The sequence below is a fragment of the Pristiophorus japonicus genome, chromosome 13, assembly GCF_044704955.1.
Source record: "Pristiophorus japonicus isolate sPriJap1 chromosome 13, sPriJap1.hap1, whole genome shotgun sequence".
NCBI lineage: Eukaryota > Metazoa > Chordata > Chondrichthyes > Pristiophoridae > Pristiophorus > Pristiophorus japonicus.
The window spans coordinates 104,985,501-104,998,829 of NC_091989.1; positions in this window are offsets into that span (position 1 = coordinate 104,985,501).

Below are 13,329 nucleotides of genomic sequence, written 5' to 3' on the forward strand. Positions count from 1 at the left end.
TAAAAAGGGCCGTTCCCACTGTTCGTGTAGACTGGGTTGCGCTCTCTCGGATATATTCGGACAGTAACCTCACTCGGAGTCACAATCGCACGCCAGGATTTGATACTTCCATTGAGAACAGTGATGTGAACCTCCCTGCATGTTACCGATCCTGGGACTTTGGCCCAGTTTGCGTACCGTTTCCAATACCCGTCATTTTGCTGTGCTGTGCAATCTATAAAATAAATGCAAACAAGTTCAAAAAACGACAGCGCGAATAACTATTGTTAACTATACGGTAACCGCATAAGGAGGGTAGGTAAATGAGAATGTGTTCCTTTAAATTGAAAAATAATGATCGATGTAATATTTTTTTCTCTGTTAAAGTTCCCCCAACCCCCCTAAAAATGGCTGCTGTCGAAGGAATTTCAGCGACTTCCCTGAAACTCGAGTGTAAAACGGCTGGCATTTACCCGGAGCATTTAGAAATCTCCTGGCGAAGAGATGGTATCGCAAATCTGACCGGAATAGTAACTGTGCGAAACAGGAGCGGGGGACTGTATGAGGTTTTCAGCTGGTTGGAAGAAGCACAACCTACCCAGAACGGAGTTGTTTATACATGTCTGGTATCTCATGTGTCTCTTCGGGTGCCCGCCAATGTCAGCTACACTGTACAGCAAGGTAAGATTAGAAACATTTACAGCGGGGAACTGCTCCAACCTGTATTTACTTATTAACAAGCAGCTGTTCAAACCCAATGATATTGGGTAAATGAGAACTGTACTTACTGTTAATGTCACATCAATGGGAATGAAATAAAAATATGCAAAACGTGGAGTAAAGGAGGGAGACTATCTCCCTGGAAGATATTTGATAGGGTGTTCAAAATCATGAGGAGTTAGAGAGTAGATAGAGAGAAACTGTTCCCACTGGCAGAAGGGTTGAGAACCAGAGGACAAAGTTTTAAGGTGATTGGCAGAAGAACTAAAGGCGACATGAGCAAAAACAGTTTTACACAGTGAGTGGTTAGGATCTGGAATACACCGCCTGAAAGGGTGGTGGAGGTAGACTCAATTGTGGCTTTCAAAAGGGATCTGAATAAGTACCTGAGAAAAAAAGGCAGGACCATGGAGAAAGGGCGGGGGTGTGAGACTAGCTTGTTCTTCTTTCGCATGATAGTAGCAAGGCAAATCAGATGTCGAAGTCAGATATCCAGGCCAAAGCTCCCGGTGTAACTCTGAGGTCAGTGCTCAATGATGTACCCAGGGTCTGATTAGGAGCTCCACAATCGCTGATGGCGATGCTTTAATCTTCCACCTATGGAGAAGGTGCCAGCATCTACATGACCAGTTGTCGAGGAAATAGGAGACTTTCAGAACTGCACTTCGAGAGAATTGTATTTTAAAAAGCGAGATATCTCGGAGAGCCTGCTTGGACCGTACCAAGGCAGAAAACTCTGCCGTACAGGCAAATTATCCCTATCTTTATACAGAAATTGAATACAGAAATATAAAAGGAATCTTATTCATTAGTCCCGCGAGTACAAAGGTCGTCTCGGGAGGTACACACTCTATCTATCCTTGTATAGTTTCTCCCTGTTCACAGTCTGATAAGCAGAATAAAAGGAGACTCCCTTTTAATACCAGATGGTCATTTAATTGCATCTCTAAGTTTCAAAGCTAAAAAAAACGTGGCTATTTTTCTAGTCCTATTATTTATTTAAGCATAGCAAAAACAGAATTTAACCCTTCCCTTTTCCATAAGCCATAGATTCATAGATTCTTTCTTCCACAATTCCCTCCTCGTTGATCTTTTTATTTTTTAGATCAACACAATTTCCTATATTCTCTTCTTGAGCAAAAGTGGGTTTATTACTTGACTAATTACATTTTTTAATTTTATCCACATTCCGCAAAGGATTATTAATAATACAAGCATAACCACGCCTACGATTACTATGGGGTGTATAGCAAGCTTCAGTACTGCTGTAGCTTTTGGGGACCATCCGGTAAACACATCCCACCAGTGGTGTACTGTCAAAGAGGTGACTTCATCTGCGATTCTCACTAGCTGCCCCTTCTTGTAACTCATTTCGACTCTAAATTGGTGGATGTCTCTGCCTTGCTTTGATTTCTTATCATTCCGTATCAAATTGTGCAGTCTGGTCAAATTAATTACAGGGGGTAAGGGTTCAATCTTGTGCATAGACAGATATTTTTCTTCATTTTGCCACTGCCCAAGGGTATAAGTTCTTTTTACTTCAGGGTCATACAGGGTGTAAACTCTTCTCACGCATTTATTAATGGGGGGTTTATACAAAATTCCATCCAGATTACAACTGGTATATCTTTTTTTTTTGAGGGCTAATGGTTAAATTAAGAAGCTTATCTCTTTTGTTAATTTCCAGCAACCTTTCCCATGTGTTAGCATGGAAGGATAATATTTTCCTTTCTAACTCGGCTCTTAATAGCTGTCTGATCATTTCTTTAAACAGGCAATGGGTGTACTTGTTTACTCCCTGTTGTTCTTTCATTAGGTTCCCTATTTCCTTCTCTATCCCTTCATTCTGTTGCCAGGTCATTTCATTTATGACGTAACCTGATATCTGTAATTGCTGTAATCCTTCATCCCAGGCATTTCTGATTTTTATTCCTGCTCCCACTCCACCTAACACAGTCTCTAATACATCCCGTTTCTTTCTTTGGTGTCTTTCTTTTTCAAACCATCTTCTTTCTTTGGGGGATATTTAATTCGTATTGTTAGATTTAATACACCTGGGGATCTTACCACTGGGATGCAAGTGGTCAGTATCCTTTTTAGATGTCCCGGGTCCCGGTCTTCTGGGTGGCCGGATTCTTTTACTGACCATTTTACCACAAATAGGTCTCCTCCATTGCCTTGCTGCCTCATACTATTACTTCTTTCCCATACCATATTTCCCTTCCATACTCTTCCTTCTTTTAGGACTTCTTCCTCCTGCCGGGAGTTCCCTGTCGCTAAAATGATCAGTATACCTAACGTCCATTTATAATTTTTCCAAGAGTCCCTTCCCATCTTCCCTTTCTTGTTTGTTTCTATACCACTCTTGAATTAAGTTGTTACAATAACAACACGTCTACACGATAGTAACAGTGACCCAAATAATAAAGGCCCAAACTGGCACACAAATGAGCTCTGACATCCGTCCGTGAATTTTGGGCAATATTTTCAAGTCCAAATATTCAATACAAGAGCAGGTACAGTTCTTTAGCGAGAAGATGGCTGTTTTCTTAGTCGGGCGACCGTAGTACGTCTTGGTTCAATGCCTTTTCCTTCGGCTGTAATTCGTCGTGGAAATAATATTTACAGCGGGTTGCATGCACCCAGTTCGGGTGCTTTTCCAACTTCAAAGCGGTTCGTGTTGTGAGAATTATCTGATACGGTCCTTTCCACCTAGGAGAAAAGGATTCTTTATTTAATGTTTTTACTAACACTTGATCTCCAGGTCTGAAAGGGTGCATATTTCTTTCCGATGGGGGCAACTGTGTCTGCTTTATTTGTTCATGCAGACTCCTTGCTATTTCACACATGGCCTGAGCATACTTTAGTGATTTTTCATCATTCCAAATTAATGCTATTTTTTCATCTGCCAGTGGTGGTTTTACACCAGTAGGCATTGGTCTTCCCAATAAGGCTTCATGTGGTGTTAAATCAGTGTTTCGGTTTTTCTGGTTTCTCATTGTATACAATACTAATGGTAAGGCTTCTGGCCACTTCAGTCCAGTCTCCTGACATACCTTGGTAAGGGTAGATTTTATTATCCCATTTACTCTTTCTACCATTCCCGAGGACTGTGGCTGATATGGTATATGTAACTTCCACTGGAACCCTAACGCTTCTGCAAGATTTTGCACTATTTTTCCGGTGAAGTGGGTTCCCCTGTCACTGTTGATTCCCATAGGTATCCCATATCTTGGTACTATTTCTTTAAATAGAATTTTTACTACTGTTCGGGCATCGTCTTTCCTAGTGGCGTACGCTTCTACCCACCTTGTGAACATATCTACTATGACTAATAGATACTTAAGACCTGATACTGGAGGCATGTGGACAAAGTCAATTTGCAAATTTTCAAAGGGCATACTTGGTTGGGGTAGATGATCATATCCAGCAGGTGTTTTACCTCTGTTATTTTGTTGACAAATTTGGCATGTTCTAGCAACTTTCTCAATTACTACTGTTATTCCTGGTGCATACCACTGTGCATTAATAGCATGTATCATCCCTCCTTTGCCCATGTGAGCCTGACCGTGTGCTAGGCGAGACAGGGGCAAAAATAGAGATCTAGGGCAAACAGTTCGCCCATCAGGGTGATACCAAATGTCGATTTTTAGAAAACAACCCTGGTTTTCCCAAGTTCTTCCTTCCTGCATGGTAACTTGTTGTTGGGCTGTTTAAAGTTGTTGGATGTCAAGTACCTGTGGAGGGGAAACTGAGACTGCTTGAAGGCAGTCTGCCTGTGCTGAAGCGGCCTGTTTGGCTGCTTCATCAGCCCTCCTATTTCCTACTGATACTTCATCCTCACCGGTTGTGTGAGCTGCACATTTGATAATGGCTACCTTACTTGGCAACTGAATGGCGTCTAGTAGATTAAGCACCAGTTGAGAGTGCTTAATATGCTTTCCACCAGAGGTGATAAAGCCTCTGTTTTTCCACAGTTGTCCAAAATCATGGACCACACCGAATGCATATCTAGAATCAGTATAGATATTAGCAGTATGATCTTTAGCTATTATACAAGCTCTAATGAGGGCAAACAATTCAGCAGCCTGAGCCGAGGTTCCGGGAGGCAGGGCGAATGCTTCAACAGTTTCGTGGGGATTTACAATAGCATAGCTTGCCAAAAACAAATCATCCGACGGCCTATGTGATGATCCATCCGTATAGAGAATAAGATCAGGATTGTCCATGGGCTCTGTGAGCAAATCTGATCTTGGTGAGGTGGCTATTTCCACCGTTAACAGACAATCATGCTGGTCTGGATCCTCTACTTCTTTAGTAGGAAGAAAGGTGGCTGGGTTCACTACCGGTGCACGTCGAAAGGTATAGTTAGGGTGTGACAGCAGTAATACTTCATAACCTGTTCTTCCAGACGCTGTAAAGTGTTGTGTGGCAGCTGAATTCAAAAGTAATAACACAGCATGGGCTGTAATAACAGTACATGGATGATCCAAAACAATAGGTACCGACTTTTCCACCATGACCGCAGTAGCAGCTACAGCACGTAGACATGCTGGCATTCCCCTTACTACTAGAGGCAGCAAAAATGAATAATAAGCAACTGGTCTATTTCCCCCACCATGTTCTTGGGTTAGTACTGCTGTTGCAAATCCTTCTTTCTCATTCACATACATCTGAAAAGGTTTACCATAATTCGGAAGTCCCAACGCCGGAGCATTAGTAATGGCTTTCTTTAACTATTTAAATGTCTCCTCTCTCTCTGGGGTCCACTCCACCTTGGGTGGGGCATCATTTAGGGCAGCTGATCTTAGGACCGCATCCCATTCTCGATAATTGTCTGAATTCTTTCTGGTCCTAGCTGCCTCTGCCCTTTAGATATGTGAAAACCCAGGTACTGGACTTGAGTCTGACAAAATTGTAACTTTTGTAACGACACTCGGTGCCCTCTTTCACATAGGTGCTGTAACAGTGTCAGGGAATCTTGCATGCACCTGTATCCGTGGCTAGAAGCCACAAGCAAATCATCCGCACACTGCAGCAGTACAGACTGGTCTGATAATGAACAGTCTTCGAGGTCTCTTTTTATTGCTGCTGCATATACTGCGGGGCTTTCGGTGTATCCTTGGGGCAACCTGGTCCATGTGTACTGCTGCTTCTTGTGGGTGAAAGCAAACAGATACTGACTTTCTTGATTTAACGGGATGGAGAAAAAAGCTGAACACAGGTCTATTGCAGTAAAGACAGTTGCTGTTGGTGGTATAGCAGATAGTATAATGTTGGTGTCCGGTACCACAGGGGTGATAGGGACTACTATCTTATTAATAGCTCTCAGATCTTGCACAAATCTCCATTCCTACAATCATCGGACCCATATCTTTAGGTTTCGCTGGCGGTTTTACAGCCAATGTCAGATGGGGTGTCGAGTTCGCTTCTCTAAACCGCTGTTGCTGTAAGGGTGTCAAATCGATGGCTACCCCCAATCCTTCTGGTCCAAAATAAATGCGGGGCGTAGCTTCTACTATTTCTTCTCTATTTAAAAAGGATTGTACCAAACACTGGTAAGTTTCAGCTTTTTGTCGAGTGTACCAGGCTGTACAGTGAAGCTGAACTGCCTCAAAGCTTGTCAAAATTATATACATCAATTCTTCAGTATTAGAGTCAATTTTAGCTTTTAAGTTTTGTATAACTTCATGTATCAAGGGGGAATAGAAGTTGCCATTCAATTGCCAACAATAGAGGGCAGCCTTTTCTTTGTTATCCTCCCTTTTCTCTTTTTTAATCCGATTAAAGAACTGATGGATTTTATTTGGAGGGAGCTCCATGAACATTCCTTCCTTTGTGCAATAAATTGTGGCTCCTAGTTTGCACAAAGTCTGTCTTCCCAATAAAGGGAGAGGTGTTGTTTTAGAGACTATCAAAGTCTCATCATTAACTGATTGTCCTTCAATTATCAATTTGGTAGGTTCAGATAAAAATTCTTTCATGGGGATACCGGCCACACCCATACTTAAGACGGTGGTGTTGCTTACAGGTAATCCCACAGAGGATGGTACAGAAGACATAGTAGCACCGGTATCCACCAGGAATTTCATATAAGTGTCTCCTACTTTTACTACTGCCAGAGGGTTTTCTTCTATGTCTGCCAATAAGCGGAGGGCTGCCGCCTGTACCACTAAGCCTCCGGGGCATCCCTATGCTGATTATTCTGCGCCTGTCCTCGTCCCTTTTGCTGATTTACTGACCTGCTGTTTTAGCCTTATTTTCATTATAGGTAAATAGTCCCTCTCTATCCATGTTAGCCAGTACTGTAACTGTCTCTTTCCAACTTTTTCCTTGCCAGTCCAAAACCTTTATTTTGTATGTTCTTGCTTGTTGTGGCAACATACAATTTAACAAGGTTTGCACTGCCAAAGATTCATCTTTTACCCCTTGCCAAGAGGACCCATATGCTGCCTGCAGTAATAATTTCACATCTCCGGGGAGGGGGTTATAAATGGTACAGGTTTGCTCAAGCCAGTTGTGAAAGGCTACTGGCTTCTTAACAGGATTAGGGGCGGCTGATATATATTTTTTTTAAAACAATTCTCCATATAATCTTTATCCCAAGTGGGGTCCCCTGTCCCATTTTTGGTGGTCTGTCTCCATTCCTCAATTAAGGACGATTTAAAACTTCCTCCATATGGCCAATCCACATCAGACCAACCGTACAAATCGCTACTAAACGTTACCGCATATCTGTCGTCTCCTGTTTCTTTAATTACAGTGTCCGCCGGCGAGCCGGGCAGCACAATGGGATCTCCTACCTTCTCTCGTTGCTTTACTACCTTACTGATTCTTTTCTCAGTCTTAGGATGTACTTTCTTTCTTTCAGTTGAGAGGTCGTCCTTCTTTCTTTTTCTAGGAGCTGGGCGCGAGCGCCCTGCTCGACTAGAGCCGTTTCCCATTCTGCCGGATGCAACGCCTCGCGATCTTTTCTGAAATGAGAGTTAGGATAATCCTACAAAATATACAATAATTTACAAAGCGCTCACCGGTATTCTCTTTTCTGCTCAGCTCGGGGTCTCCTTTTGCCTTTTTGTTATTTTAGCTTCTTTGCGGTAGCTACCTTATGCCTCACCCCCTAGGGGATCTCGGCGGCCCGTCCCCCTTTTGCTAGGATGGCCTAGGCACCTTCCTCCTTTCAGCTAGGAAGGTCCTTAAAATTCCTTTTTTCTCTTTAAAAGTTAAAGTTAGTTCTTTTGGATCTCGTTTTTTAGAGATCCTGCCTGACTACGCCAGAATCTGTCGAGGAAATATTAGCTTAAATTAACTCAGGCGGAGACTTTCAGAACTGCACTTCGAGAGAATTGTATTTTAAAAAGCGAGATATCTCGGAGAGCCTGCTTGGACCGTACCAAGGCAGAAAACTCTGCCGTACAGGCAAATTGTCCCTATCTTTATACAGAAATTGAATACAGAAATATAAAAGGAATCTTATTCATTAGTCCCGCGAGTACAAAGGTCGTCTCGGGAGGTACACACTCTATCTATCCTTGCATAGCTTCTCCCTGTTCACAGTCTGATAAGCAGAATAAAAGGAGACTTCCTTTTAATACCAGATGGTCACTTAATTGCATCTCTAAGTTTCAAGGCTAAAAAAACGTGGCTATTTTTCTAGTCCTATTATTTCTTTAAGCATAGCAAAAACAGAATTTAACCCTTCCCTTTTCCATAAGCCATAGATTCATAGATTCTTTCTTCCACACCAGTTCTGAGGCAGTTGATGTTTCTCCACTGGTTGCAAGGAAGGTTTGATCCTTCAGGTTGTACTGTGAGGTCTTTATAAGAAATCCATTCTGTATGTCAAAGTTCTTCGAAGCACTTTGCCATCGGTCATCAAGGTTAAGGGGAGATTGCTGAAGGGCTTCGGCAATGGTCCAAAATGGCCTTCTATATTTGTCATAGGTTGGTGGTATTTTCTTCAAATCAGTCTGGATCATCAGCATGTCTTTGCTGGTGTACCGGTTGTATTCTCTGGAGGCTGCATATTCGCATTGTAGGTGTGGTGATGTGATATTTGCCAGCACCGGCAGCCAAGGAGTTGGTGTTGATAAATGCGTAGTGGGACTAGCTGAAGTGCCCTTGCAGAGAGCCGGCATGGACTCAATGGGCTGAATGGCCTCTTTCTGTGCTGTAACCATTCTATATTTCTATGGAGAAATCCACAACGGGAGGTTGATGTGCGAACTGCTCAAAACCTGAAAGATTATTTCTCCTCAAATGAAATTAAATTATGCAACAAATGGATAAGTTCTACCAGATTCGCTTGTACATCCTGTGTATTTAAATAGAATATATGGAACTGTCATTGGATAGATGGAAACTATACTCTCTGGAGTTTATAAGATGAGAGGTGATCTCATTGAAACAAATAACATTCTTTGAGAACTTGTTGAGGTCGATGCTGAGAGGTTGTTTCCCCTGGCTGGAGAGCCTAGAACTAGGGGGCACAGTTTCAGATAACAGGTCGACCATTTAAGACCGAGTTGAGGATGATTTTTTTCATTCAGAGGGCTATGAACATTTGGAACTCTCTGCCCTAAAGGGATGCGGATGCTGCATCATTGATAATAATTAAAGCTGAGATCAATCGATTCATGAACTCTAAGGTAATAAAGGGATCGGGGATTGGGCGGGAAAGTGGAGTTGAGGTCGAAGATTAACCACGATCTTATTGAAGGCTCGAGGGTTCGTAGTACTGGTCTACTACTGCCCTAATTATTATATACTTATTATGTTCATTTGTTCTATGTGCACCGTGTCTTCAGCTGCCTAGACCCTAAACTTTGGAATTCCCACCCTAATCCTCTCCTCTTCTGCACCTCTCTCTCTTTCTTTAAGACGTTCCTTGGACCCTACCTCAACTGGTCCTAATTGTGACTCGGTGTCAAATGTTTGACAACGCAAGGGATATGGAGTTAAGTGGGTCACATGAATTTAGGCTGTGCACTTGCGTGCACTGAGAACTTATTTGAGACTGCCAAACTCATTCCACAAATGAATCTTACAACCCATTGAGAGGGGCTATGTTGTTCTTACCCTCAATACTGGATTGGAACCGAAGTCCCAGAGCTGATGAGGCAGTGCAGGAATGAAATGCCCCTGTTTGAAACTCGGTCTTATGCCAATTGAACTTTTTTATACACTCACAATTGGGCAGGATATCACCGAACATTTCTCTAAATGCCTGGGCTCCCGTATTTGTACTTGATGGTTTCCATTACACTCCCCCCAACCGGAGACTGTAGTTATGGCAGGAGATCAGAGAACACCGAGCATGCCACCTCCACAGAAATTCTGCCGCATTACATATTAGATATAAATAGATCCGTGGGGAAGGAATGGAGGAATTCAGATCTTAGGTTGGGCAGTCAACATGGTGCTGCTGGGAAAAAAAGGACAAAATAATTTTCCAAGTTAATAATGCCCTGATTTAATAAATTGCTATTGCTACAAAGTCGGACAAGTACAAAAGTAAGGAAAATATGTTAAGGAAATTGTTTGTAATAAACTGACAAAACAATGCAAACCTATTGAGGGACTCTATTTCCAGCTAAACAGTGTCTGTAGCCCCAGCGAGTAACAGATGATTGTAGGACTGATATAAGCAGAATTTTCTTCAGGCAAAACATGATCAACAGAGCGAATAGACTTCGGGCAGGGCAAAAACCCTGGAATTATATAAGACATGCACTCTGAGTTAGGATTTCCTATTGTGTTTCCCCCATCTGTATGGATGTTGTGATCTACACGGAGATACGTAGTGGTCTGACGAGATGAATTTAAGGAGCTAGAAGCTAAATTAAAAAGTAGGACCTCAAAAGTAGTAATCTCGGGATTGCTACCAGTGCCATGTGCTAGTCAGAGTAGGAATCGCAGGATAGCTCAGATGAATGTGTGGCTTCAGCAGTGGTGCAGCAGGGAGGGATTCAAATTCCTGGGGCATTGGAACCGGTTCTGGGGGAGATGGGACCAGTACAAACTGGATGGTCTGCACCTAGGCAGGACCAGAACTAATGTCTTAGGGGGAGTGTTTGCTAGTGCTTTTGGGGAGGAGTTAAACTAATATGGCAGGGGGATGGGAACCAATGCAGGGAGACAGAGGGAAACAAAATGGAGACAGAAGCAAAAGACAGAAAGGAGATGAGTAAAATTGGAGGGCAGAGAAACCCAAGGCGAAAAACAAAAAGGGCCACTTTACATCAAAATTCTAAAGGGTCAAAGTGTATTATAAAGACAAGCCTGAAGGCTCTGTGCCTCAATGCGAGGAGTATTCGAAATAAGGTGGATGAATTAACTGTGCAGATAGCAGTAAACGGATACGATGTGGTTGGCATCACGGAGACATGGCTCCAGGGTGACCAAGGTTGGGAACTCAACATCCAAGGGTATTGAACATTTAGGAAGGATAGACAGAAAGGAAAAGGAGGCGGGATGGCATTGCTGGTTAAAGAGGAAATTAATGCAATTGTAAGGAAAGACATTAGCTTGGATGATGTGGAATCAGTATGGGTGGAGCTACGGAATACCAAAGGGCAGAAAACGCTAGTGGGAGTTGTGTACAGACTTCCAAACAGTAGTAGTGATGTTGGGGAGGGCATCAAACAGGAAATTAGGGATGCATGCAATAAAGGTGCAGCAGTTATCATGGGTGACTTTAATATGCATATAGATTGGGCTAACCAAACTGGAAATGATACGGTGGAGGAGCATTTCCTGGAGTGCATAAGGGATGGTTTTCTAGACCAATAGGGTAACTTTGAAGGTATGAGGCGTGAATTGGCTAGGATAGATTGGCGAATGATATTTAAGGGGTAGATAGTGGATGGGCAATGGCAGGCATTTAGAGACCGCATGGATGAACTACAACAATTGTACATCCCTGTCTGGCGTAAAAATAAAAAAGGGAAGGAGGCTCAACCGTGGCTATCAAGGGAAATCAGGGATAGTATTAAAGCTAAGGAAGTGGCATACAAATTGGCCAGAAATAGTAGTGAACCTGGGGACTGGGAGAAAATTAGAACTCAGCAGAGGAGAACAAAGGGTTTGATTAGGGCAGGGAAAATAGAGTACGAGAGGAAGCTTGCAGGGAACATTAAAATGGACTGCAAAAGCTTCTATAGATATGTAAAGAGAAAAAGGTTAGTAAAGACAAACGTAGGTCCCCAGCAGTCAGAATCAGGGGGAAGTCATAACTGTGAACAAAGAAATGGCAGACCAATTGAACAAGTACTTTGGTTCGGTATTCACTAAGGAGGACACAAACAACCTTCCGGATATGAAAGGGGTCAGAGGGTCTAGTAAGAAGGAGGAACTGAGGGAAATCCTTATTAGTTGGGAAATTGTGTTGGGGAAATTGATGGGATTGAAGGCCGATAAATCCCCAGGGCCTGATGGTCTGCATCCCAGAGTACTTAAGGAGGTGGTCTTGGAAATAGCGGATGCATTGACAGTCATTTTCCAACATTCCATAGACTCTGGATCAGTTCCTATGGAGTGCAGGGTAGCCAATGTAACCCCACTTTTTAAAAAAGGAGGGAGAGAGAATACAGCGAATTTTAGACCGGTCAGCCTGACATCGGTAGTAGGTAAAATGATGGAATCAATTATTAAGAATGTCATAGCAGCGCATTTGGAAAGAGGTAACATGATAGGTCCAAGTCAGTATAGATTTGTGAAAGGGAAATCATGCTTGACAAATCTTCTGGAATTTTTTGAGGATGTTTCCAGTAGAATGGACAAGGGAGAACCAGTTGATGTGGTGTATTTGGACTTTCAGAAGGCTTTCGACAAGGTTGCACACAAGAGATTAATGTGCAAAGTTAAAGCACATGGGATTGGGGGTAGTGTGCTGACGTGGATTGAGAACTGATTGGCAGACAGGAAGCAAAGAGTAGGAGTAAATGTGTACTTTTCAGAATGGCAGGCAGTGACTAGTGGGGTACCGCAAGGTTCTGTGCTGGGGCCCCAGCTGTTTACATTGTACATTAATGATTTAGACGAGGGGATTAAATGTAGTATCTCCAAATTTGCAGATGACACTAATTCGGGTGGCAGTGTGAGCTGCGAGGAGGATGATATGAGGCTGCAGAGTGACTTGGATAGGTTAGGTGAGCGGGCAAATGCATGGCAGATGAAGTATAATGTGAATAAATGTGAGGTTATCCACTTTGGTTGTAAAAACAGAGAGACAGACTATTATCTGAATGGTGACAGTTTAGGAAAAGAGGAGGTGCAACGAGACCTGGGTGTCATGGTACATCAGGCATTGAAGGTTGGCATGCAGATACAGCAGGCGGTTAAGAAGGCAAATGTCATGTTGGCCTTCATAGCGAGGGGATTTGAGTACAGGGGTGGGAGGTGTTACTACAGTTGTACAGGGCCTTGGTGAGGCCACACCTGGAGTATTGTGTACAGTTTTGGTCTCCTAACTTGAGGAAGGACATTCTTGCTATTGACGGAGTGCAGCGAAGGTTCACCAGACTAATTCCCTGAATGGCGGGACTGACATATCAAGAAAGACTGGATCAACAGGGCTTGTATTCACTGGAGTTCAGAAGAATGAGAGGGGATTTCATAGAAAATTCTGAC